At 47.4% G+C, this 26,662-nt stretch overlaps 1 long non-coding RNA gene across 1 annotated transcript; it reads left to right on the forward strand.

The window, feature by feature from the left end:
• The first annotated feature begins 13,846 nt into the window (after window positions 1-13,846).
• Window positions 13,847-20,830, forward strand: LOC106148181. Its single transcript, XR_001233394.1, has 3 exons — window positions 13,847-14,609; window positions 18,881-19,084; window positions 19,987-20,830. It is a non-coding gene; the product is annotated as an uncharacterized LOC106148181 (long non-coding RNA).
• Window positions 20,831-26,662: the final 5,832 nt, after the last annotated feature.

A 26,662-nucleotide genomic window follows, 5' to 3' on the forward strand; every position in this document is an offset into this window, starting at 1 on the left:
GAAGATCAGGTCTGCTTCTTACATGCTTCAGTGTAATTGCTTTGAAACAGAACCAGGGAATTCTGCTCTGGGCTGGGGGGACATTCTGGAAACCCACGTGAGTCATGATTTCTCTGGAACTGTTTCTCATTCATAAAATAAGGAAATTAGACTAATATGAGTATGGATACCCATTCCAGTTTTAAATGACTCTTTTTCAATTAATGTTAATGTTTAGATTATTGGAGGAATGCAAAACAGACTGTTTTACTTTAAAATTAATGCAAATATATCAGATTTCAAAAAATGTAACTGTGAATGAATATTTGAGCTGAGACTTTGAGAGTCCTTCCATATACGTCTTCCTGTAGCTAAATCCAGATAACTACCTAAGAAACTTTATTTTTGAGGAACATAGCAGCAGAAATGACTGTGTAAGCAGAAGCATCAAGGCAGTGAAAGCTGTAAGATCAGGGAGATCCAGACTGAAATCCTCGGCTCAGGGTACAGCGTGACCGTACCTGGTGTTTTACCCCAGGCTGCTGGGACTGGCTCTTGGTAAACACTCAAATATTCTTCTCTTGCTGTAGAAGTCTTTTTGCCGCAGACAGAACACTCCTGGTTTCGGTAGAAGCAAGAGTGAACTCGACAGGCAGTGAACACCTTGTGTCTAGTATTCCAGGGCAGGTCAGTGTGAGTCTCGAATGCTTGTGTGCCAACCCTGGCTCCCTGACCTGCCCACAGGCAATGTATTTAAATTCTCTGAGACACAATTTTCACCCATTAATTGGTGGATGTAGGGCTTAGGAGAGGGGGACATAGTACGTATCTTTCCAGAGCTCAGCAAATGGTAGCTATTTTATTATGCTTACTTTTTCCAAATGGAGCTGTTGCTGGAATAGGAAAGGACTTCCACTCATATTTCTGAGGAGAGAGAGGAGCAAGTGATAACTTGGTGGTTGATGAATGGTGCCCAGGGTCCCCTCATCCCGAGATTGAGGCGGGTCCTGGAAGCCGCATGCCTGTCGGAGGCCTGTCACTCTCATAGACGTCTTCCTTACGTGGAAACAGTGCCTGCGAACCTCCTGTCCTTTTTCTGGGACCAGCCAGGGATTCTTCCGGCATCTGTACTGGGTCACACAGCTCTTCCACAACAGGATGCGGTGCCTCTGGCTGTCCGCACTCAATTCTTCTGCTTTGTGCAGTCTTTCTTTTTCTTTTGTGGCTATGCTTCAGAGCTCCGGGAAATATGAAATAAAGCTTGTGTCAGTCCCGTTGGATATTCTAGAACTGCGTGCGCAAAATGGACCCCAAAATGTTTGGTAACATTAACAACGGTTTAAAAGTGCTGGCAAAACAATAAATAGGCATTAAATATTTATTACGCTTTGCTATATAAATACTACAATACCAAAATACCAAGGTTTTTGCTGCCAGAAAACTTAAAACGACAGTCTTAAACCAACACTTAACACTAATGTGTGAGCTCCCTCTGCTGGACCTCAGGCCAGTGACTATCGGAGAGTAGCACTTCACAGGGCCCAGGTCGGACTTGGGGACACAGCAGAGGCGGCATCTCGGACCCACAGTGAGCCCCTGTGTCAAAGGGACCAGCCGGAACTGTTGGGATTGTACTCTTGTCAGTGTTAGAAAGCAGGGACTTTTATTTCAAGTGGGAGACAGCAAGTTTTTTTTCAGTTTCTGTTTTCAAAGGAGGCACAGGTGCTCTTTGGAGAGGGGTCCCACGTGGTGGGGAGGCTGTTGCCAGGGTAACCATGTCCTCCGTGGGAACAGGTCCAGGCCGGTGCTTCCTTTGGAGACAATCAGTCCATCAGATGGAAGGAAACAGGGAAAATGCAAACTGTGATCGTGTTGTTTCAGAGACAGCACAGTGTGATTATCCTGCGACTCCGAAGATTTCCGTGTGGACACTGGATCTCTCTTCCTGTTGCTAATAGTGCTATCTCCCCACGTGATCGCGTTCCGGTCAGTGACCCGCGTCTCATCCTGTGCCTTGCAGGCTTGCTTCATTTGTTGAACTTGGAAGGAGATGTGAGGACAGAATGTTCCTTAATAAAATTACAAATTTTCTCTTCCTAGAGTCATAAAAGATTAATCCAAAGCTCTATAAAAATGTTGCCCCATTTAACTTATGGAGCATTCTTAAAAAGGTTTTCCCATTCTTAAAAATGCCTAATGATCCTGCTTTTAGATGCTGCATTCAGAAATAGTTGCAGGGTGGCCGTGAGCAGTGTAAGGAGTACCAGGCTCTGCCCTGAGGTCCGCGCGGTGTGGGTTGGCTCTGCTTGCTCACGTGAAGAACATGGGTAGAACGGCGGCAGATCGGCATCCAAGTCACTCCGTGGCTTAGTGTAGTTTTTCCTACTGAGATGTTCTCAGTTAAGGATATAAGACAGTGCTCATCAGCTCATGAAAATACAACTTCAATTTTCAAGTTCACTGACTTCATACTCCACTATTTTTATTGTAAAGTTTCTAAGCCCATAATAACAAAACTTGGTAGGTATCAACAGTGGCTCCCATGTCAAACCTGGTCCCAAATACACAATATATGCAGACTTAACCTCTGACAGAGTCTCTCTAGAAAGGTAACCAAAACGCTTTGCGGTGAAAAGTCTCACTGAATAACTTCAGCGCTGCCAGTGCCTTACTTTGCTGCAAAAAGCCAAGCACTTCTTTCCTCCATCTCTTCACTTGGGAACTTTGCATCTTAGGACGCACAAGCCAGGACGGCCCCAAGCTCGTCAATCAAAGGAGGGCGTGGCTACTGCTTCTCTACGCAGGTTCCTGTCTGCCAAGCGCCTGAAGACTGTGGGGAGGACATGGAGGAGCGGTAACAAGAGACGCAGGACGCACACGCCAAGGGGACACGCACCCCGGCCCTCACAGCTCAGCTCCATGGAGAACCATGCCCCCGGCACCTGTACTCGCTGCCCCCGCTTCCCGCGAGGCCGGTGAACCCCAAGGCATCCCGTCCCGGGCTCTTGCTCCACCTGCCCCACTGTTCGCCGTCCAGAACTCACTTCCTGCTGCGTTTACCCTGACGCCAGCGTCCCGCTCTGTTTTGAAGGGAGCGCTGTGGCTGGCTAGGTTGCAGAAATGCTCAGTGATCTGTGCAGGAATCTTCTTGGAAAGTCTAACACACATGTCCATGTTTAGGGTGGTCTGACTTTGCTCGCTCCAAAAGTTTCAAAACTTTTGGACTCCTACCACCCTTTTTTGGGATTATCCTTATTAATACAACACACTGCAAAGAAAAATCTGCTCACAGTTACACAAGCTCTCAGATCTAATCAGCAAAAGATCCATGCCTCGTCCTGTATTTATTTCACTGTACCTCCACCTGAGGAACTGAAGCTGTGGGGACATAATAAGGTATTGGCAGGTACAAAACAAGCTGGGAGTTGGGGCTGGGGATTTAGCTCAGCGGCAAAAGCGCCTGCCTGGCAAGCGCAAGGTCGTGAGTTCGGTTCCCGGTACCGGAGAAAAACCAAAAAAAAAAAAAAAAACAAAAACAAAAAACAAGCTGGGAGGCTGAGGCAGGAAGATTGCAAGTCTGAGCTCAGATTGGACAATTTAGTAAGAACTTGTCTCAAAGCAAAAAATGAAAAAGGGCTAAGGATATAGCTCAGTGCAAAGGCCTTCAGTTCAATCTTCTGTGCTAACAAAATAAAAATCAAGACATAACAAAGTGGCAACTCAGAACTCCGCTGGAGATGCTACTGTTTAAGATAAAGTGTTCAGAGCGCTCATGTCCGAATTTCTTAGTTAGAAGTCAGGTCTCGTTTCTGCATTCATTCTGCGTGGATTTGGGTACTTCTGATGTCCAGCACTGCTTTAGGGTGCACGAGGTGGCCCTGCATCCAGGACTAAGAGTGGGGGAGCCTCTCACCACACCCCGTCTGGCTTATCTCTTCTATGCTTTTCTCCACCTGTCATAGGCTTGTCCCGAGTATAATTGTCCGACTGGTTGTATTTAGAGGTTTTCCTGTCACCCCAGTTAAAATATAAACTCCCTAGCAGATGTCCTGTCCGTCCCACGGACATTATTATGAGCACCTAGAAAGTAGCACATGGTGTGTGCTGACTCTGTCTTGCTTGGTGATGGCTGAGGGGATTTGCCAGCCACAGCTTTAGTCTTTCAGGCCAGGAGAGCAGCAGGCAGGAGCGCCCAGGCGCAGTCTCGGCTGGACCTCGGCGGGTCAGGACCAGGTCACGGGGAGCCAGCCGTCACGGTACTGGCCCGGCTGCCTATACTGTGCAGGCACTGGGAGGTGCACAGGGTGGACGGCAGTCACATGTCGCATGCAGCCGGCCCCGAGGTAAGGGCCACTCGCAGGGCCAGGTTGCCTTCTCCCAGGTGCTGAGCCTGCCTCTAGCATCAGCATGGGAGTGACGCTGCCGTCACAGCCTGGTGGCTGCAGGCCAGCACCAGGGCCCAGCGCTTAAGTTCTCGGACTGCAGACCCAGCCCCTTGGTCTCTCTCACTGGCCGGAGAGCTGGGCAGAGTCTCCGAGGCGCTAATTGCACTCCAGAGGGCCCTGCCACGTGCCTCAGCCACGCAGGTCCCCTCCGAACACACCACCCTCCAGCTCCAGACTTGGGCTGGCAGCTACACGGGCACTTGATCCACAGAGAGTCAGGGTCCAAGCCTGTCTCTGCGCTCCTGCCTCCTGTGCTCGGCAAGGCTGCTGTGAGCAATGGCTCAGTGAACACGGGCGATCCCTCCCTTCCCCACCTCAGGGTCACCGTACCACTGCGACAGACAGACAGGAAAAAGGTGAGAGTGAGAGTGGGGAGGAGTTGGAACTCCAGGTCCAGCACCGGACGTGTCATCCCAGACAGGAGGTAGCAGCCCCCCGAGACACCTCAGCAGGAGATGCAGAATGGTCCGAAGGAAGAGGAGCTCTCAGTGGAAAGCCCAGGCTGCGTTTGAAGATGTGGTAAACAGCAAGATGTAAAAGTTCCACTTGCGATTCCGGGATGAGTTGCCTTCCTGATGACAATGCTATCGATGTGTTACAGTACTAAAACAAACACCAGCGTTGCTTTTATTTTTGGTAAGGCTGTGACGGGAGATTCAGAGCCACAGAGGCAGCTGGCTTTCTGGGGCTGCTGGTCACTGTCATGCAGGAGCTTTTAGAGTCAGGGACAGAGCACAGGACAGCGGCGGAGAGGGGGGACGGAGAGGGGGAGGTCACACATGGACTCTGGAAGCAGCCGCACAGGGGCTGTGCACCAAAGGGAGAGGCAGCCGGGGGCCGGGCGTAACCAAGGGACGGTGCCAAGGGAGAAGCCAGGTCAGGTGCCAGTGGACAAGCAGGGACCTGAGGATGGGAGGAGGAAGCAGGGCTGCTGAGCAGGAGAACCTGGCCCCGTGGATGGGCGGAAGCCAGTGTGCAGAGGAGGAAGGTCAGGGCTCCAGGTGTGTGTGTCTACAGAAACAAAGGGTGTGACAGTCCAAGTTTAGGGGCAGGAACTCACTCAGTGGGAGAGAGGAAGGAAACAAAAGGAAGGTGAGGTTGTGGCTGTCCTGCGGTCCCACCCACAGTTCTGGGGAGCGTTCGAGCAGGAGAAGAGTCCGGCAGCCTCGCTGTGAGCTGTCCTTCCCGCCTGCCCGAGCGTGACCGAGTGCAGGCTGAGGGTGAGCGCCTGGGCTGTGTGAGCAGGGTGTGGAGACGCAGGAGCCCCTGCGCCAAGCACAGACAGCCGATGGGGGAGACGGGCGGGGGCTGGGCCGCACCCTCCTAGGGTTAGATTTAGAGGGTTAGGGGTTAGGGGTAGGGAGTGAGGGTGAGGGTGAGGGTTAAGGAGTTAGGGTCAAGGCTCGGGGACTAGGGTTAGTGTTAGGGCGTTAGGGATAGGGGTTTAGGGTTAGGTTAAAGGGTTACAGTTATGGTTAGGGGCGCCTGCTTACGTGGTGAGGCTGTCTGTCTGCAGATGGAGCTTTCTGGGAATGCCAGGGTCACAAATGCCCAAGGAGGCAGGATCTGAGGAGAAGCCGCTTTGGGTTGCTCCTGTGGCCGCAAGGGAAGCTGTGGACCACTGTGAGGACCTGAGTGCTTACATCACCCGGAGTTCAGATAGGGAAGCCGTGACCCTCAGGGCAGGGGTTTTGGAGGCCGGACTGGACAAAGTAATTAAGGCTCGTGGAAGCTGTAAGAGTGTGCCCTGGCCCAGCAGGAGCCGCACTTTGAGAGAAAGTCGCCCGCTCCGTCTCTGCCCGTCTCTCCCCTCCGTCTCTGTGTCTCTTGGTCTCCTTCCCTCTCTCCCGTGGGCACACAGTGAGACAGCAGCCAGCACCAGATGCCACGCGCTGGCACCGTGCTCCTAGACCTGTAGGCTCCTAAATGGTGTGAAAATGAATGTAAGTAGTGCAGGCTGAGATACTTACTACGGCAGCCCAAAGAGACCAAGAAGGGGATGAAGGCAGCGGGACCTGTCGGCCTGTGCTTCCCAGTCTCACGTCTCCAGTGCCAGTGGCAGCGTCACTGCGTCACTGCAAGGAGTGCGCACAGCGGGCTGGGTCTTGGGCTCTTGTCCAGGAGGGAGTTAGAGAGCGGTGCACTGCAGCCTCTGCCGTGGGCCCTGAGACATCAGCCAAGCGAAAGGAGGCCCGGGAGAGGCTCCCCGGACAGTGTGGATGCTCTGGTGTGACTTCAAGTGTCCCCAGCCCACCGCCCAGGGCTCCACTCAGCTGTCGCCTCAGCTCCGGAGCAGAGGTTGCCCAGGCTCCTCCAGCGCACACCCACAGCTCCACCCGCTCGAGCTCTGCCTCTGCAGCCCCCAGGTCAGCCTCCACCTCTGCTCTCCCAGGGCCCGGGGCTGCCTGTGACCACTCGGGGCCTGCTCCCCTCTGCGGCCCTCTCCCAGCCTGGCCCTGCACGGGCGCCTTCAGGGGCCTTCGATGTGACCTTCTGCACTGGACTCATTTGCCTCCCTCCCCCATGCCATCTCTGCCAAGGCCACAGCTGCCAGCATGGGGACCTGTGCAGGTGAGTTGAGAGGGGCATCCAAAGAGCCAGGCTTCAGATGGAGGCGTGCCACGCCACGGGCATTCTGCTGGGACGCAGGGGCTTCAGTGAGCTTGCCAGACACCGTGGCAGAGCCTGTGGGGCAGAGAGCTGTCAGCCCTTCCTGGAGGGCAGCACGGGGCAGGCTCAGGGAGCCAACCAGTGTAGCACACAGAAGCCATGTCAATGCTCAGAGTAGAGACTTTGGCCATATTTTGAAATTTTAATTCTTTATAAAACTTGGTCCAGTTGGTTCGGACCTCGTGAGCCCTGCCTGCCGGGCACTGAACTTGACCTCTGCCTGCCGGGCACTGAACTTGGCCTCTGCCTGCCGGGCAGGCCCGTGCACTGAGTCCCAGTCCCGGGTCTCCAGTCTGCGCCCTCCCCCGTCTCCGTGACCTCGCAGGCTCTTGCTCAAGGGAGGGCCAGCGTTTCGTGCAGGGCACTGGGTGTGAGGCTGGTGGCACAGTTAGCTCCAACTTCAATGGGGCACCGGAACGTGGGGCAGGGACAACAGCAGTGATCCAACAGCCGCAGTGTCCTCCAGGAGGCCTGAGAACACGGGTGCCCCAGGCCCAGTTTCAGGGCGAGCAGGTTCTGTGGACAGAAGGCCTGGCAGGACAGAGAGAGTGCGATGTGAAAAGTAGCACGTTTGCTGCGGAAGTGACGAGCACAAAAGGGCCATGATGGGGTGAGGGAAGGGGCAGAGAAGAGAAAAGAAACAGCCCTGTAACAGCCCCAGGGTGGGGGAGCTAAGGAGCCCCTCGAACATTCCAGAATTGATGCGCTTTCATGACGCCGTTGCCAACGGGGGATGGCAGAGAGGAAAGCACATGTGCCAGGGCTCCCTGAACTGCTCAGCAGGGGAACTGACGGCCACACATCGTGTGGTCAGAGAGCCTGCGAGGGGCCAGGTGAGCCCAGTGATCAGGGACGAATGCGGCAGGCCTCAGACGTGGACAACTTCAGAGTCAGGAGCAGAAACCACCTGGAAGTTAAAACAGGGCAATCGAGGGAAGAAGGGGCCGGTCCTGCTGAGGCCGGAGGTGCCCGGCACGCAGGGAGGGGCGCCAGGAGACCCGTGCCTGTGCCTGCGGAGGGGATGGTCCCTGCCCCTGGGTGCTCAGGTCACCAGAGGACACGGGAGGAGGCAGAGAAGCAGCATGAGAACTGATGATGGGTCTGAGCATGAACCCACGACTGCGAGTCCCCACCGCGGTGTCTGGTTGCTGGAAAAGAGTTCCTGGCGGCTGCAGGGTGGACTCTGGAGCGACTGTCTCAGCCGGCCCCGGGCAGGGCACTCTGATCAGACACGCTGCGTTAGGAAACCGTAGGCCCTGCTCACCAGCCCTATCGCTGAGCAGGACGGCTGTGCAGTGGGGCTCTTCCCCCAAGAGTCGACCCAGCTGCCGAGCTGGAGTAGCTTTCCTTACAAAATGCACTCACTGTAATTGTAATGGAACTTTTCTCCGCTGCAGATGGGATGCTTTAGAACATTATTATAGACAGCTAAGTTAGGTAGAAATTGTAGGCAGTCAGACAGGGCTGGGCCCTTCAGAGGCCAATGCAGAAGATAGCTGTGGCTGGAGGCACATTCACTGAAGGCCAGGCTTCAAGGAAAGAGGAACCACCCACCCCTGTACTAGGGATGAACAGCAGCTATTGATATTCTAAGTAGGCATCAATCACCCTGGAGTGGGGACCTCCTTACCCACCCCTTCCAGGAAAGCCCTTGTCTGCCCATTTTGCTTCTATGTGACTTCCTTCCCCATCTGATGCCCATGTAATCAGTAATGCCCCAGCCACGACACTTGTTGCAATCTTACTGGTTGACTATAGTCTTGTCCCATCGCATACCCATCCTATGATTTGCCATTGGATCAATGTTACCTAAGCAACTACACTTGTAATCTTACTGATTGGTTTTTCTGTCCCATCTTGAACCCACCTCACCTTGTGGCTTTGCTCAAGAGAAAAGCAGGGCTGGGGTACAACCCACTTTCTAGGCCCTGTTCTTTCCCCCTTAGACAGAAGCATTCTTTCTCTCAATCAGTTCTTCCTTCTCTTAACCTCTGTTGTTCTTGGAATTCATTCCTAGATTTCAGAGAGCATGAACTCAGCATTTCGGACATCTAGCAGGTTGGGAGTTTCTCCTGTATTAACATCACACAAGATAAAGGTTGTCGATACATCTTTCTTGGACATTTTCAGACCTGCACTGACCACCTGACATGGCTGTGCTGAACAGTATCTGGATGAGTTCATGTTTTCTAAAATTGAAGAATGAATTTAAGGAACAATGGAGGTTAAAAGCAGAATTTGTTGAGGGAAGGAAAGCTTTTGTCTGAGAGAGGGACAGAGGGGGTGCCCTAAGTGGGTTGCTGAGGACCCTGTCTTTCCTAGGGATTTTATAGAGCAAAACCACGAGGTGAGGCGGGTCCAAGGTGGAGGGAAATCGCAATGTGGGCATGAGGTGGGACAAAACTATGGTCAGCCTATAAGAATTGTTCAGGTAAAATTGATTAAATTGGGATCAGATGAGGAAGTGAGTCACGTAGCAAGCAGGCATGAATACAGAGCAGGGGCTTTTCCTGTAATGAGTTGGGTCAGGGACTCTTCAAGGTGATCTATTTAGAATATCAATCCCTGATGTCCTCCCCTAGGGAGGTATGTGGTGCATTTGTTTAGTCTCTTGTCTTGAGGTCTGGCCCACAGTAAATGTGTCTCCATTCGCAAGGTATCTTGTCTTCCTTGTTGGCTCCTTCCAGGGCCTGGCCCTGTCTGACTGCCTGTAATATTTCTGTCTAACTCAGCTGCCTGTGACATTGTGACTGTGATCATGTTAATGATCAGGCAGATCTGGCAATATAAGAAACTGTTCCAAGCGCTCAGTCAGGCAGAGGGGTCAGAATGATGTTGCTTCAGCATCCTGTTAGTCTACTGGACCCCCGACACTGTGACGGGCAGGGCCAGGGCTTCAGTTCACCCCTTTTAAAATCTGTGTGGCCTCAGATGCCCTAAGTGCTTAGGAAGGTCCCTTTTTGCTTTTAAAAAGAAATTCATAAAATGTTTCTTGAAAGCATCAATTAATTAGTAAATGTACATTTACTTAGATGCATCCTGGCTGCCAAATGCTATAGTTTTGTATCTTAGAAGCTCAGTAAATATTGTAAATTGGGTTAATGAATAAATAGGCATGGTGCCTTTAATTAATTTAAAAAGGAATATAATCTAGGTCATTCAAACTTAGTGTTAACTATCACTATACCATTTAAAATGTAATAACTTCAGAGTATTTTTCTTTGCTACCCCCTTCCAAGAAGTAATACACATAAAAGCCATTTGGGTCAAAGTAAAATGTATTAAATATTCTCAAAGAATAAATATTTCAGTGAGAGTGAAAGTTTAAAATTTTGAATGCTCAGAAATGTTTCAGCCAAGTGTGGTGGCACGTGTCTATAATTGCAGCATTTGTGAGACTGAGGCAGGAGGATTGCCAAAAGTCTGAGGCCAGCCTCAGCTACATTGTGAATTCAAGACCAACCTGGAATACAAAGCAAGACATTTTGTATCTCTTAAAAAACCCCAAAAAGTGTCATAACACATAGTTTTGAAGGGCTGGTCTGTATTAGGAAATTCATGATCATAACAATAGTTGTTTAAAGCTCAGATGATGTTTCTTCTCTTTTTTTTAAGGACTGCATTTAATCCTACTAAAACATGGAAAGTCACTCTCCTAAAGGACTCTCTTTAGACAACTGAATTCTTCTAAGGAAGCTTTAGGAAAAACTCTCATTGCAACGCCACTAGGAGATATTGCACATGGGATTTATAAATAATTAAGAGAATCACCAAACTGCACCTCAAAAATCAACTGAATTATTTTATTTCAATCTTCAAGCTGCCCTGAATTTTCCCTTTCCAAAGGAGTCATTCATAGGCTGGGAGGCACTTCTTTGCATGATAAGCATGTTTTCCTGAAGGCTTTTAGATTGCATTTATGTGTATACCACAATGCTATTAGTGACCGAATTCACACAGGCTTGTCGCACAAGAAGGTGTGATTCACTTTGACAAGCTGTGCTGAAGGATGCGTCAGCAGTCTCCTGCCTTCATACTGGAACATAACGTAACATCAGTTGTTACAAGGTGACATACACAAAAACTGTGTGAAATTACATCAAGTTTCGCAGGGTCCCCTGGCACTGAGCAGTTTAGATAGTAAGTGTGTTTAAGGGTAAAGGCTCTAAGGTAGGAGGAAAGCAGACCCTGAGTTTCGGTTCCCAAGCATAAAATGTTTCGGGGAAAGTTGACGGGTACGTGTAGTCCAAAGGACAGCAAAACTTGGCCCTCCAAACCAAGCACCTTCCAGAAAGCATTTAAACAGGTTATGATATTTCGGGGTGACCCTGGAAAATTAAATCTAAATATAAACTGGACACAGCGCCGCATGCCTGTCATCCCAGCACTCTGGGAGGCTGAGGCAGAAGGATCACAAGTTCAAGCTCAGCCTGGGTGACTTAGCAATTTAGAGAGCACTTGGCTCAAAATAAAAATAATACATGGGCTGGGATGTGGCTCAGTGAGACGGCCCAGGGCTCGGTCCCTAGCACCACAAAAAACAAAAACAAAGCAAAAACCAGAGAAGTAAGTTAAATTTTAAATACGAGCAATCTTAGACCTGAGGTTTTCCACCTGTGGTGTCCACATGGAAACAATCTGACGTGTTTTGGAGAAGTCTTTCATCAAAACAAGCTGGGGCATTACATAGGGTAACCAGGAGCCCATACAGAAAACTAAAACGCAGGCACGATGGAGGACCGAGGGGAGAGGGGGCTTTTACCACGGCCTGGATGTGACGGCCACGGGAAAGCACCGTCCTTTCTGAGAAGAGGACGTCAGGCTTCAAAGGCGGAGCCGCCACGCTTAGGAGACGGCACCGCCTCTGTGGACGTAACCGCCGCCGCGTCAGACCTGTGCGCCTGGGGTCACAGGTTGCTGCCCGCACTTCTCAGCTTCCTGTAGCTGAAACTGAGGGGCTATGGCTTGCCTGTTACCTGTCTCACCTGCGGGACTTCCGCCGGCCCCGTGAGGACCCTGCCTTCCCTGTAAGCATGGACAGCTGGGCAGTGTGAGGGACCCGGAGAGCTCCATCTACATTGTACCTGGGCATCTGGGTCCAGCGGGGAGCAGGACGGGCACAGCCCACTGTGACCTGGCCACGGCAGCCCGGACGTCACTCTGGTGGCTCCGTCACCCGTGCTAGATCGAGTGCAGACCAAGCAGGAGGCACCGGGACCTCCTCTCTGATGGGGGTGCCCTGAAGCATTCCTGGTGTTTCTTCACAAGAGTCTCCGCCAGAAAGCGCACCAGAAAGAGCGGCAGCTCAGCGACAGACATTTTACCCATGCATTGCTATTATTTCTGGAAAAAATACGGCTGTTTCCAGTTACATCTTTTTAGAAATCATTTGGGTTCAGAACATCGCAGCCAGTTTTTATGATGTGGAATTTTATGCCCTCAGATCTTTCTTTTTTGTTGTTGTTTTGGTTAATGTTTGGTAGTTTTGCTTATTTTCATTTTACTTTATTTTGGTGTGGCTTACTTTTTAAGAGCTTTCTTCTTCTCCTAGGGGCTTCCTTTGGCCAAACACACAGGATGTGAGACAAGTACTCTGCGCGCGGCCCTCACAGGCGGTTCAATTCCGAAAGGGGTGACAGTCCGTCTCCACGGCAGCTGACCGTGCACAGTTCAGCTGCACGATCTTTAAAATCACTGGTGGCAGAAGTATCCATGCTGGAGGCCCTGCCCCTTCCCAGCCACCACGGCTGAGGAAACGCCAGCAGAAACATAGCGGGTACCAGTGAGTGCCTAACACAAGCTGCTTCACGCCTTGTTGCTGGGACACAGGACACGCACCTACACGAAGCCCACATGAAGCCCACTGTGGCTGCACAGGCGTGCCAAACCCACCCAGGGGCACCAAGCCCTCACTTCAACCTCCCTGAGAGCACTGTCATGGTGGGGAAGCTGGAGCTCATGGCAGGAAGCTGGTGTCCTGGACCTCCGAGGTCCAGCCCAGGGGAACGGCCCTGGAGCCTGGGGATGCAGATGTGTAGGGGGCACTGACGAGAGACGCAGGGAGGCTCGCCCACCCCTCGGCCCACCCAGGAGCCTCCTGGCCACGCCCTCCACTCCACTCCTCCAAACCCGGGTCAGCTGTGTTTCCCAAACAAAGCTGAGCTGGTTCTGCCAGGGGGAGAGAGCTCACTCTTCCTTCATATGCTCTGTGTTTTTAAAATCACCCATAAGTACTTTTTAAAAAGATAAGCAGTAAATGATTACATAAGACGAAATATTAAAAGTGCTTTTGCAGCCATGGTTTTCTGCTGTGGAAAACAGGAAAGTGTATCCCAGTGGGTGATCCCGGCCGAGACCCCGGTCAGACATCCTTCTCTGAGCCTGTCTGAGCCGACGGCTGGGAGTAGAGTCCAGCATATCACAGGAGTCAGGTTTCGAGCTGCATGCACCATGGCAGGAGAAAGGGCAAAGACTCCAGCTGAAGAGAGGCTCCGGGCTCGCGCTGGACAGAAGCGTCTGCCAGGGCTTGACCAGTCGGTCCCAGCCGCGTTCCTTAGCCGCGTACAGTGTGGCGGGCCCACTTGCGGAGGCCCAGCATTCCAGAACGCATAAACTGTGAGGGTGTGGGCTGGGGATTTAGCTCAGCGGCACAGCGCCTGCCTGGCAAGTGCAAGGTCGTGAGTTCAGTTCCCGGTACTGGAAAAAACAAAAAAACAAAAAAACAAACTGTGAGGGTGGGCCAGGCCCTCCTGAGGACTTTTACTGTTTTTGCCTATTTTGTTCTGGAATAAATACATTAATACTTGCTCTAGGCCATCTGCTGATGGGAGCAATGGCTCCCGTGGCTGAGGTGTGGGGACCTGGAGGGCTGTCACAGCACTGTGGGGTGACAGGGGTGCAGAGGCCAGGGCACTGCTGAGCCCCGCAGGAGGAGACCGGGAATGACCTGCCCGCACAGTCCTTGGGTAAGTTCACATGTTGCGAGCCTAGAGCCTCAGTTCTTAACCGGTAATGTATGGAAGAGCTTAGGACACTTGAAATACTTGGGGGAAATGATTGCTAGCCCAGGAGCCCAGGAGCCCAGGAGCCCAGGAGCCCTGGGTGAGGCGCACAGTGATGACTTCGATAACACAGGCCATCTGGTCCAGCGGTGCCACACCAACCTTGATACACAAAGCCAATGTCCCATTAAGGCCACTGCCCAGCGTGCGTGCCTAGGACCCCTTTCATGCAAATCCTATGCTTTTAATTCTGATTTGAGATTAGTTCCAAAAAAAAGCCCTAGCACACATTTCTCTTGTTAAAAACAGAAAACCGTGTATTTGATTTTCTTTCCCCCTTTGCTACAAGAAAACTAAGCTGCCTGAGGTCACTGTGCTTTCTGAGAATGTCCCTGAAGTGCTTGAGTGACATCTTCGAGCCAGGAACTCCCTAGACTCAGACCCCAGGGCCTTCACTCAGCAGCCGCTGGAGGCCGTGGAGCCCAGTCGTTCTCTGAGCTCCATTTCCCCTCAGGTGAGATGGTGATGGTGATTACACTGAGTTAAGTTCATGGCTAAAATTAAAATTGTTAACCCATGAGATAGCAGATAGTGCACAGTACACCCTTAGGAACATGGTTTATTATATTTCCTCTTTCTTCGACCAGTTCCTGCATTTTCTAGCTGCTCTTAACTTGTAAGTTTTATACGGTCTTATCTAGGTTACTAATGGACTGTCAATTTCCAGCAGATATCTTAGAAACGTACAACATCAAAAAAATAAAAAAAGGACCTGGAAGGGTCCCTCCCTCCCCTCCTCCCTGCGCTCCCTGCTTCCTGGCCGCCGTGAGGGGAACAGTTCTCCTCCGCCAGGCCCTTCCACCCCATCCGCCTGCCTGGGAGCCACCAACCACAGAACAACAGCACTAAACACTGGGCCCAGACTTGACATTTCTCCTCCTTTCATTTGTGGGTGTTGTGTTTTGAGCCTCAGGTGCGAGAGTGACCAAGATGTGTGAGATATGGAGTCCAGAAAGCCAAGGTGGCCTCCTACCAATACGGAAGAGCCTAGACCGCACATGGCAGTGAAAGAACATTCTACCTACCAGAGAGAATTGCTGCACTCAGAGTCAGAACAGAGAGAATTAAACACAACACCACGCAACACTTACCTGGAAATTGCTGAAAACAACTTGCACTTTCTGTGGTGCAGCTTCCAGCGCCGGACCTGACATTTGCTTGCTGCCTAGAGCAGGCAGAGGGGTGGTGGAGCCCTCCTGGGAGCACTGGTCTAGGTCTATGAGCAAGGTGGAGCCCAGTCATGGCATGCGGCACCCACTGTCCTGCAGCTGCAGTGTACACAAACCATGTCACAGGTTCTCTCTTTCCTGAGAATTTGCTAGTCTCTGCTTGGACGCATGACTGTATTTTGTGGATGTGAAGGAAGAATTCAGCACTGCAAACTATATTTTGTCTTGATACTGGAGGTCAGAATTGAACTGTCAACATTGTTTTTTAATTTTTTGACAAGCCGTTACTGTTTAATCATCTAGGCTCCATGGACATAGAACTTGCCAAGTGTTGGAAATCAGACTGTGGTCTTGTCATGTTTGGGCTGATGAAACCAGTGTCCACTGTAATGAGAAGGTTTCACATGTTCCCACCCCCAACAAGCCCCAGACAAGGACTGTGCCTGGACCCAGGGAGCCCGGCACACAGACGGGAACAGGTCGTGAGCCACGCTGTCTGAGAGGTCCACACGGCTCAGGTGCACTCGCTCCAACACCACCCTCGAAGGAAGCCGCGGAAACCCCTCCCGCTCTGCTGTCGGAAGCTGCAGCTCACACAGGCCTCCCCAGCCCAGCTGCCACCCCGATGCTCTACGACGCCGTGAGACTCGGGTATTCGTGCAGTTGTGTCTCTGTGTCCGGGTCGCACATTAACTTCATTTCTCTCCACTTTTCTGATCATTTCACAAACTGTAGGGCTAAAGAGAGTCTATTTTCTACCATTTTCTTGATTCGTTAGCGCTCCCGACCGCAAAGCGCTTTGAGAATCCTACCACAGCCGCACACTTATCTGACGTGTGCACAGTGTGCGGTTTGTTATTCTTTAGCTTGAAGTGAGAGTAACTGACCACCGTCCCCTGTGAATTGCTTGTTGATGAGCTTCCTCCTCCTGCTCCCTTCTCAGATCAGAAATAGCATCCAGCAAGTGTGGTAGTGCACATCTGTAATCCCAGCACCTGGGGAGGCTCAGGATAGACGACTGAAAAGTTTGAGCAACTTGGTGACTTAGAGAGACCCTGTTTCAAAATTAAAAACAAAAAGTGCTCCGGCTGTTGATCGGTATGAAGACCTTGGACCCAGTCCCCAGGACCCCCACCCAAAAAAAGGAAAGAAAAGGCAAGTATGAAACAAAGTTTCATACTTCTCAGCCCGTTTTGGCTTTATTTTTCTTCTCTAAGGAACTTGAAGATCGCTTCAGTACATCCTGAGACTTAGACGGCGGAGTGGGAGAAGGAGACAGAGAACTCCAGGCTGGGTATCAGGACTGTGCCAGGCGCTCTGCAGTATGTGATACTGTGATTGCCACAACAGCTTCTAAGATTCGTGTGATGATCTCCATTTTAGAGATCGGGGAGTGAAACCCCAGAAATACGAGGTCATTTACTGAATCTTTGCAGCTAGCAAGTGACAGAAGCAGACGCCCACTCAACCCCGGGTCTCTGACCACAGCTGCTGCTTGGGCCTCTCCACCACCTGAGCACAAACAGGTCCCCAGGGAAGCTCCAGTCCCACCCGGCTCTGCCGGCCCTGCCCCAGCCACCAAGGAAACGTGGACTCACTGCCGTCTCCTGTGCTCATCAGATGCGACCCCCACCCAGTCCCGGCTAAGTGGGATTCCTGTGGGAAAGTGCTCCATAAAGACCAGGCACATGGGGAATGAACGCGTGCGGGAATCTCCCCGTGAAGGCCTTTGGTTCAAAACGACAACCTCGGAAAGAGCCAGGGAGATCCCAGGGTCTCACCGCACCGTTCGTGTCCCAGTGCAGCTCCACCTGTGTGCGGAGTGCGTGAACACTATTTAATCTCCCGCGCCCACCCAGAGCACGCATGAGGTCGGTATGGCCGTGTGCACCTGTGAGACCATGCAGTGAATCCCGGGTTTTACATCGGTGCCTCATTGAAGGCGCAGAGCTCGCCCCGTAAGCCATGACGCCGCGTCTCTGTTCGCATCCCGGAGCGCCTGAAGCACCTCCTCCTCCCCGCAGCTCCTCTCGCTGCGCCGCTCCCGTGCGTCCGTCACCGTGCCCTGCCGCGTGGGCATCGACCTTCTGGCCGGCTCCATTCACTCCAGTTCCACCTCCAGCCCCTCGGCTTGTTCTCGATCTGCTCATGATGCCGGCGTTTTCTCCACAGTGCAGTCTGACGGAGGAGCCCCTTAAATCCCTTTCCATGAGCATTTCTCCCGCACATAAAACCCAAAGAAGCATTTTGATTATTTAATGTACTGCGAACATTTTTATTCACATGCATTCACGTTCAAACAGCCGTACGAAATGACAGTGATGTCTTCATATGTTAATTTAATAGGTCTCTTTGATATCTGAAGACTTTGTTCTCTCGTTATTTTTGAGTTACAAGCTTGTTGAGCCAGTAATTGTGTCTGATAAGACCATTTGGGACAAGTCCACGACAGCCCGCTGCCCGTGTGTGGATGACAAATGCCTACGCCACATGCAAACCCGAGCACATTTATCTGATGGGCGGGATCCCATGAGTGCTCTGCTCATTAAACAAACACGATCTGGCACTCTTGTATTTAGGATCCTGTCCTAAGCGCTCATGGCTCACAGAGAAGCATTCATCAGTCACCACTCAGTGTATTTGCTGTTGCTCTTTCTGAGGTGGATGTGATGGTGGTCGTGTCAGGTGACCCTAGACCCCGCAGTTTCTCCTTCTATAATGAGGGAGTTAGTCCTGTGTGTCTGTGATTTAGCATGGTTATGTCACTCCCTGAATTGGGGAGCCATATCTCTTAACTTTCCAAGTTAGATATGGTTTAATCTTCATAGCTACATAACTTAATGAAAATTTCTTTAAAAATGATGCATGAATGACATGAACTATCTTGGATGTACTATGAGTTTCTCTTGGTGGTTTTTGGATTTAAGTGTAAATGAATCATAAACATGAGGATTATATTTCTTCTAAAATAAATAGGCCTGAAATCACAGATGATATTTTCTTGGCAAAAGGTACTTCATATTTTATTAAACCCAAGACATTTGAAAACCAGATGATATGCTGAGAACAGGACATGCACACAGGATCTCTACCTATGGAATAAAGTAAATTAAAGCAATTTGTTGAGTATTTAAAGCTAAGGAGCTCTGCTGCCTTTATTCTCCTGATAATAAAGAAAAAATAAATTTGAGACTTTTTTATTTTAAGGCCCAAACCACAAAGACTTCACTAATCTGCACATCCATTGTGTGGGCTTCTCTGCCTGTAACCAGCCGCATTCCTCTCGGTCCCAAGCCTCTCCCCGCGCCTGTCAGCTGGGCTGAACTGGACACTGGCTTGCTCCGCAAATTTCCAATGTCTTCTCAAGTACAGGCTTTTTTTTTTTTTTTTTTTTTTTTTTACCATATGCCACATATTTCAGGGTTTCCAAAAGAAATTCAGTTCATGGCATCCAACCCACGTTTTCACATAAGTAAATGGTCTATTTCCCTGTAGTTCCTGTCAGTTGACTGGAAGCTGTTTGCCTGCTCCTGACATTGTCTTCTATTACCCACAGAGTCACATGTCCTGATTCAAAACGCTCAAAGTCACCTGCACAGATCACTCACCTGGGGCTCCTCCAAGTACAGCTCGCTCAACCCTGAGGACAACAATCTCGAACTTCCTGCCTGCTGCTTTCCTCACTTCCGCCCCTTCGATGCAGGACCCGGATGCTCAGCACCCCTGCGTTGCAGTGAACATCCTTGTTGCTCTTTGCAGAGTTGGGTGGTGTTTATTCCGTGTCATCCATCAGTTCCTAAGGAGCCAGGAAGCCATCGAGGGCAAGACAGTCCTGTTCTCCTTGGGAAACTTAGAACAAAGCATGATAATGAACACTTAGTAGGAAGGCAGACAGTCAAGGACCAAGCAAAGGGCCCAGCAAAGCTCAGAGCATTCCTCACAACCCCGGGGACTTGAGTGCCCCAGCTATGCCGTGGCACTCCTGTTCCACGTGGCCACACACTTTTTGTTTCACCAAAACTCTGAAGCCATTTTCATGAGACTTGGTTTTAATAAAACTCACAGTCTACTCTGCCAAGCACATTTCTCCATAGATTTTAAACATAAGATTCTTTCAGGGGAAATTTAATCCTAATGTTTATGATTCATCTACATTTAAATCATCAAAATACCACCATTAAGAATCCCGCTTGGCTGTTTAATTTTGAGATTCCCTAATTGGATAATTATTTGTATATTTAAGACAAAATTATTTGCCCTTAATTATTTAGATAATTGTTTTAATTGGAGTCTTGTGTGTAGACAAGCCATAATCAAACTAAACTATGCCCAATTACAGGGTACTTCAATTTTTACATTTGGGGAAAATTTTTTGTCTGAGAATGTTGATGCAAGAAATAAGAATTTTAAAGGTAATCCTTTAAATACAGACCAATTTAGCAAATAATGTGTAGTCTAGGTAAGTCATTCTTAAGACAGAAAAATACTTAGCTCAGGTTAGCAGTCCTCACTATTCTTTGTCACTTTTAAATAAGCCTCAAGAAAAAGAGGGAAAAGGAAAACGAAGCAGGGACAGTGAAAGCAGTTAAGACCTTAGACAGAAAATAGAGGAAGAAGTGAACATTTCTTGGAAATTTCGTTTTCCTTGTCTTTATTTTTCAGGTCATTTGAACCTCTTTCCCTCCCATTTGCCTCAGCTCCCACCACACCGGCCTCGGGTCTGCCCTTGTCCCTGATCCCAGCTGCTCTGTCTGCCTCCGGAAGGGCTGCAGCCAGGGGTCCCATGTTACCTGCCCCCCTGGAGGGACAGCCCGCCTGACCAGGCCCTGTGAGGAGAACACCGCCCTGCAGAGGGAAGGACGGGGAAGGGGCCCCTGTCCCCTGCCTCCTAAGTGTGCCTTCAGCTGGGAACCGTCTGCAGAAGAACCCGCTCCTAGCCTGGTGGCCTCCCCATCCAGCCGCCTCCCCAAAGTCGGACCAAGGGCACATGTCCCCCGGGGGACGTTTCTGCCAAATATCACTTGGCCCTGGACAGAGTGGCCTCTTCCCCTCGGGGTCCTGCTGTGCTTTCCTCCCCTGGTGGCGGGCGTCACCAACCTCACTGTCTGTGGGGGGCTCCTCAGCTCCGCTGCACTGGGCTCCCCAGGAGCAGGAGCTGGGCCTCCACAGTGTCAGAGTGGCCAGTGTTCGTCAAACAAATGGAGAGATTTTCACTCTCAGTAATCAAATAGCACTTTTGGCATCTCACCTTACACAGTCCCGCCTTGAGCCGAAGAAAAATGCCAAGATTTCTGAGCAAGAAGGATGATAATAACGTTTCAGAATTTACTTTGGTTCAAATGCGGAGCTAATGTTTCTCAATTTTGCCTCATGTATGGTCTCCAAATATTCAATAACTTAGGAAAGCAAAAGAAATACTTGGTCATTTTAATAGAGAAACAAGGAAGGTCAGAGTTTGGACTCCTTGCTGTGTAAATAATGGAATGCTCCAATCTGGGAATAAACACGACCATAAACCAACACTGACTTCTCATTAATTACATTCAGCAGCATAAATTGTGTTTGTACCAACAGTATTTTCACTCTAGAGGACAAACGAAGCAACTGGCACGTACAGTCATGAAACCCAGTATGCACTGAAGACAGATGGACACTGTCATTCCATCTCTATACTCAGATTCTAATTAAAATTTACATGGTGAATATTAGGTGAAATTTTAAGAAATAATAGTTAAAATAGCCTCCGTACCCTTCTAACCACACACTAACACCCAGGTTCTAGCATTGATTTTGTAATACTTTGGTAAAATAAGAATTTTTTAAAAAGTGCATAATAATTTTCATCCTCTATTCTCCATTTAATCCTACATCAAGAAAAAAACCCACAGTTTAGAAAATCTAAGTAACTGGCTCAGTGTTACTCCGATTCATGCTGAGAGAACTGGCTTTTGTGGTTCACTCTCTTAACATTTTAAATTGTGAGATATATATATATATATATATATATATATATATATATATTTAACTGTAAGTCTCTTTTGCTAATTAAGAGAAAGAAACTGAAATAGTGAAATCTTTGCATTAGGAAGTCAGCATCTTCATGTAATGGTTCGGTTTTCACAAACTGCTGATCCCCTCCACGCTGATTTAGTTCTGCTGGGAGGAGACGTGTGATGCTTCAGCAGAACGCACAGCGGAGGCTGGGAGGATGGAGAGCGGTCCTCAGCAATGTCTGCTTGGAGAGCTCGTTTCAGCGCCTCACCAACAACATGGCTGGAAATGCTCAGAGCCCTGCCTGCTGGGGGCTGTGATGGGTGGCCTGGTCCAGCTTTGCAGAAAGAGGTTTAGTTTTACTCTGAGCCACACTTCTACAAATTATTTCATGTACCTCCCAAACGAAGAGAGGTGCTCCTCTCTCCCCAGGGTGCCTGATGTTAGGAATGGGTCTTTGCACCCTTCCCTGGTCTGGGCTGGGAGACTTGTGGATCCACCTTCCTTGCGAGCACTCTGAAATCAAAGGCAGTGTTTCTAATGCCTGCCCATTAAACAAGAAGTGTGTGGCTTCTAAACACAAGGGCATTAGTAGCAAGAAATGTAGTACAAGTGAAGTCTTTAGCTTCTTGAAAATTGCTAACACACCTTGACCAGCTTTCTAGTTCTCCTACAGCTTGCCAATTTAAAGACAGTCTGGAAAGACATTAGCTCAACTGTGAATACAATTTTTGTTGGTTTTATTTAAAAAGTTTTGATATTTAAATTTTGAAAGTAATAATATTTTTTTAAAAATTTTGTTATGCATAATGACTAGATCAGGGGCAAAAACAAACCTGAGAAGCAGGCCTCTGGTGCCTTCTGAGCTCCCACTCCTGGATTCTACTGAAGATGCAGAGGTGGGAGGGAACCCAGTCCACACTCTGCTCTGATGGAGAGACAGTGCAGATGGCCAGAGAATAACACCCAGGGTCCTAAAGCCCCCTGGACAGCAGAACTTAAATAACAATCACAATAATCTATAAAGTAACAAATATTAAATTTACAATAAAAATTAAAAGAAAAATATAAAGCAACATGAGCTAAGGTTTAAATTTTTACTAAGTTATTAAATCAGCAGCTTTTGAATTGATAAGACAACTTTTAAAGCCTTTAATTGCTAATTACTGTTAATTTAGATTTCTTTAGTAGTTTTGTGCTATCTGATTTGCATACAAGTCTCAAAGAGGACTTCAGTATTCAGGATTTTTGCAGTTATTTTCCTGCTGTGAAGTAGAGAACCTGTGTTTTGAGCTGTGCTCTTAAAAATAATATTTGCTTTAATATTGCCAAAAGTTCTCAGATAAAATCTGAATAAGTTATTTATTGGCAGGTTTCTCATTTTATTCTATAGCTGCATAAAGCATGCTATTAACCCTTTCTTGTCATTCCCTAATAATTACTTTGTCTTAGACAAAAAGGGAAATTCAAGACTGGATGATTATTTTCCAAGTAACTCTCATTATTAATGAAAGAGAAATTAATGGGACAAAGAATTAGCGGTGATCTGGTTTACTCTAGCTATTATGTGAAATATGATGCTTTACTTCTTTTAATTATTGAAGAAACAGCAGAGACTTTCTTTCCACTGATTTCCAAAACTTTCATCACAATAGAATGAAAATTTAAAACAACATCATCACAACATCTGTCTTATACCCCCAGGAATAAGAAAATGAAAACTATGTCTATCTTGTAATATATTATTAACTTTTTTCCCCTTTCAAAGTTTGACCTACTTTTACAATTAATGCTTAACAGACATTTTTAACATATTTTTTGGAGCTTTGAGATGTTTACGTGTTTTCTTATACTTCTATTTTGATGCATATTTATGAAGAGGAGTAAATTATAATACAAAATGAGAACTACAATCACAAAGCTCAGCTGGGCAAAGTGGGGCACGCCTACAATCCCAGCACTTGGGAGGCTGAGGCAGGGGAATGGCTGTGAGTTCAAAACCAGCCTGGGCTACAAAATGAGCTTAAGGCCAGCCTGAACTTCATGGCAAGATCTTGTCTCAAAAAAAGACAAAAAAAAAATGAAGCTCATTTTGAAGAAAATACAAATTTTTTTTTCTGTAATACAAATGTTAGTGGATATAAGATGAAAGTGAATTTTGGTCCCTCTATAAATTACATGAAAACCTTAAATATAATTTTTGAAACAAAAATATGTAATTAATTAAGAAGACCAAAATATCCATCAGTAAAGAAAATAGATTAGATTTCTTGATGATACCTTTTATTTCTGAAGTGAAATGGAAACTCGGTATTGTTTTAATTTACATCTCTTGAATAACCAGTGATGTTGAACATTTTTTCATGTATTTATTTGCCATTTGTATTTCTTCATCTGAGAAGTATGTATTCATCTCAGATGTCCGTTTTTGGAGTGAATCTTTAAATTTGTGAGGTCTGATTTTGTTTCAATTTTTATATGTTCTAGATGTAAGTCCTTTGTCCGAAGGACAACTGGTTAAAATTTTTTCCCACTCTGTAGGTTGTCTCTTCACTCTGCTGGTGATCTCTTTTCTGTGCAGATGCTTTTTAATAAGCTGAGATCCCAGTTGTTGACTCTTTGCATGATTTCACATGTGATCACGGCTTTGTTCTTGAAATCCTTGCTGGAAACTATGTACTCCAGGGTTCCACCAGTTCTCTCTTGTAGCAGATTTATTGTTTCCGTTTTAAAATGTAGATCTATGATCCATTTTGATTTTAGTTTAGTGCATTGTGAGAGACATGGGTCTAGTTTTAGTCATTGGCATGTGGAAAGCCAAATTTTCCCTGCACCATTAAAAAGGTTTTCTTCCATTGGCTATCATCAAGACATCAACCAATAACAAATGCTGGCAGGGCTGTGGGGAAAAAGGAACACTTCTCCACTGTTGGTGGGAGGGTAGACTGCTGCAGCCACTGTGGAAGTCATGTGTGGAGATTCCTCGAAAAACTAGTATTAGAGATTCCATTTGACCCAACTATTCATTCCTCTCTTTTGTATCTTCCTGAAAGTATTAAAAACATTGTACCACAATAATATGTGCACATCCATGTGTATAGCCACAGTTTGTAATAGCTAAATCTTGGAAACAACCCAAATGCCATCAACTGAGGAATGAATAAAGAAGATATATTTTTTTACAATGGAGTAGTACTCAGCTATAAAGAAGGATATACTTGAGAGATGTCTAGCTAAATGGATGCACCTTGAGACCATAATATTAAGTGAAATAAACTGGACTCACATGTATAAATACTGCATTGTCTCCCTGGTATGAGAAACTAAAAAAGTAAATAAGGACAAAATGTACAATAGCTATTGTGAAATGGGGAGAAAGTGTTCAAAAGAAAAGAGGAAATAGGGAAGATAAAAGGCTAAAGGAAGGAATGGAAAAGTAAATAAAAACGTTTAAAAAGGATAAAATGGGGCTGGGGATTTAGCTCAGTGGCACAGCGCCTGCTTGGCAAGCATGAGGTCGTGAGTTCAATTCCTGGTACTGGAAAAAGAACAAAACAAAAGAAAAGATGTAAACACTTGGGCTGGGGATATAGCTCAGTGGCATAAGCACCTGCCTGGCAAGCGCAAGGTCATGAGTTCAATCCCTGGTACCGCAAAAAAAAAAAAAAAGGATAAAATGGAAACAAAGCTTTGTAAATAGGGAGGGGAAGGGGGATTGAAGGGAGGAAAAGGTCTTGGGAAAAAAGAGGAACCAAAATATATTGTGTACATGTACAAATTCCCTATGATGAATATGATCATTATGTATATCTAAAATGTAGCAATAAACTTAATTTAAAAAAAGAAAAAAAGTGGATTAGAGCTGTTCCAATAAATAAATAAATCATAGTTTTTAAAGATTAAGGTTAAAAGTAACCATGTGAAACAAAAAAAAAGGTAATGTAAATAGAATTTTATGTTTTAATTGTCTTTTCCCATTCGTACACTTGATGTTACTAATTTTAAATGTCTTGACAGGATCACTGATGATTCCTAATTACATGACTTTTTTCTTATTTAGACTAAATAATGCAGGAGTTGAAAGGGTCTACTTTAAGGTGATTTAAAATGTAGCTTCTAAAGTTTCTCATTTTTATGATTTTTTTAAAAATTAAGTTTATTGTTACATTTTAGGTATAAATAATGATTGCATTCATCATAGGGAATTGTACCTGCACATGATATGTCTTTTTTGTTTGTTTATTTGTTTTTGAGCCAGGGTCTTGCTATGTAGTCCAGGCTGGCCTTGAACTTGTGCCAATCCTCCTGCCTCAGCCTCCCAAGTGCTGGGATTATAGGTGTGCACCACCACACTGGGCTCATGATATATTTTGATTCCTCTTTTTCTCTCATTCCCCTCCCTCCCTTCAGCCCCTCTTCCCATTCTTATTCACAGAAGCTTTCTTTCCATTTTTCCTTTTCTCATCATTTTTCCCTTCCTTCCTTTCCCCTCCCCTCTCCCTACTTCCTCTCCCCACTTGAACAATATTTTTTCCTATTTCATAATATCTAGCATACATTTTGGTCCTCATTTACACTTTCAGTTTCTCATACCAGAGAGAAATTGTGATGCTTACCACATGTGTCCCATTTATTTCACTTAAAAGTATTGTCTCAGGTTGCACCCATTTAGCTAGAAATGTCTCAAGTTTATCCTTCTTTATAGCTGAGTACTACTCCATTTCATAAAAAAATCACATCTTCTTTATCCATCCATCTGTTGATGGGCATTTGGGTTGTTTCCAAGATTTAGCTATAGCAAACTGTGCTGCTATAAACATGAGTGCACATATATCACTGTGGTATGATGTTTTTAATTCTTCCAAAAGGATTCCCCAAAGGGGAATAGCTGGGTCAAACAGGACCTCTAATCCTTGTTTTCTGAGGGATCTCCACACTGATGTTCACAGTGATTCACCAGTCTACACTCCCACCAACAGTGGAGAAGTGTTCCTTTTTCCCCACAGCCTTACCAGCATTTGTTAATGGTTGGTTTCTTTATGACAGCCATTCCTTCTGGGATGAGACAGAATCTGTTAATTTGCATCTCCTATGACCAGTGATGGTGAACATTCTTTCATATATTTGCCATTTCTACTTCTTCATCTGAGACGTGTGTGTTCATTTCAGTTGCCCATTTTGGATTGGGTCTTTAAATTTGGGAGGTCTGAGGTTTTTCTGAGTTCTTTATGTATTCTAGATATTAGTCCTTTGAGGAAAAGCTTGAAAGAAATTTTCCCAGTCCATGGGTTGTCACTTCACTCTGCTGGTGGATTCTCTTGCTGTGCAAAACTTTTTGGTAGAATGA

This window comes from Chinchilla lanigera, unplaced genomic scaffold (assembly GCF_000276665.1).
Source record: "Chinchilla lanigera isolate Chin_1 unplaced genomic scaffold, ChiLan1.0 scaffold00016, whole genome shotgun sequence".
Classification (NCBI taxonomy): domain Eukaryota; kingdom Metazoa; phylum Chordata; class Mammalia; order Rodentia; family Chinchillidae; genus Chinchilla; species Chinchilla lanigera.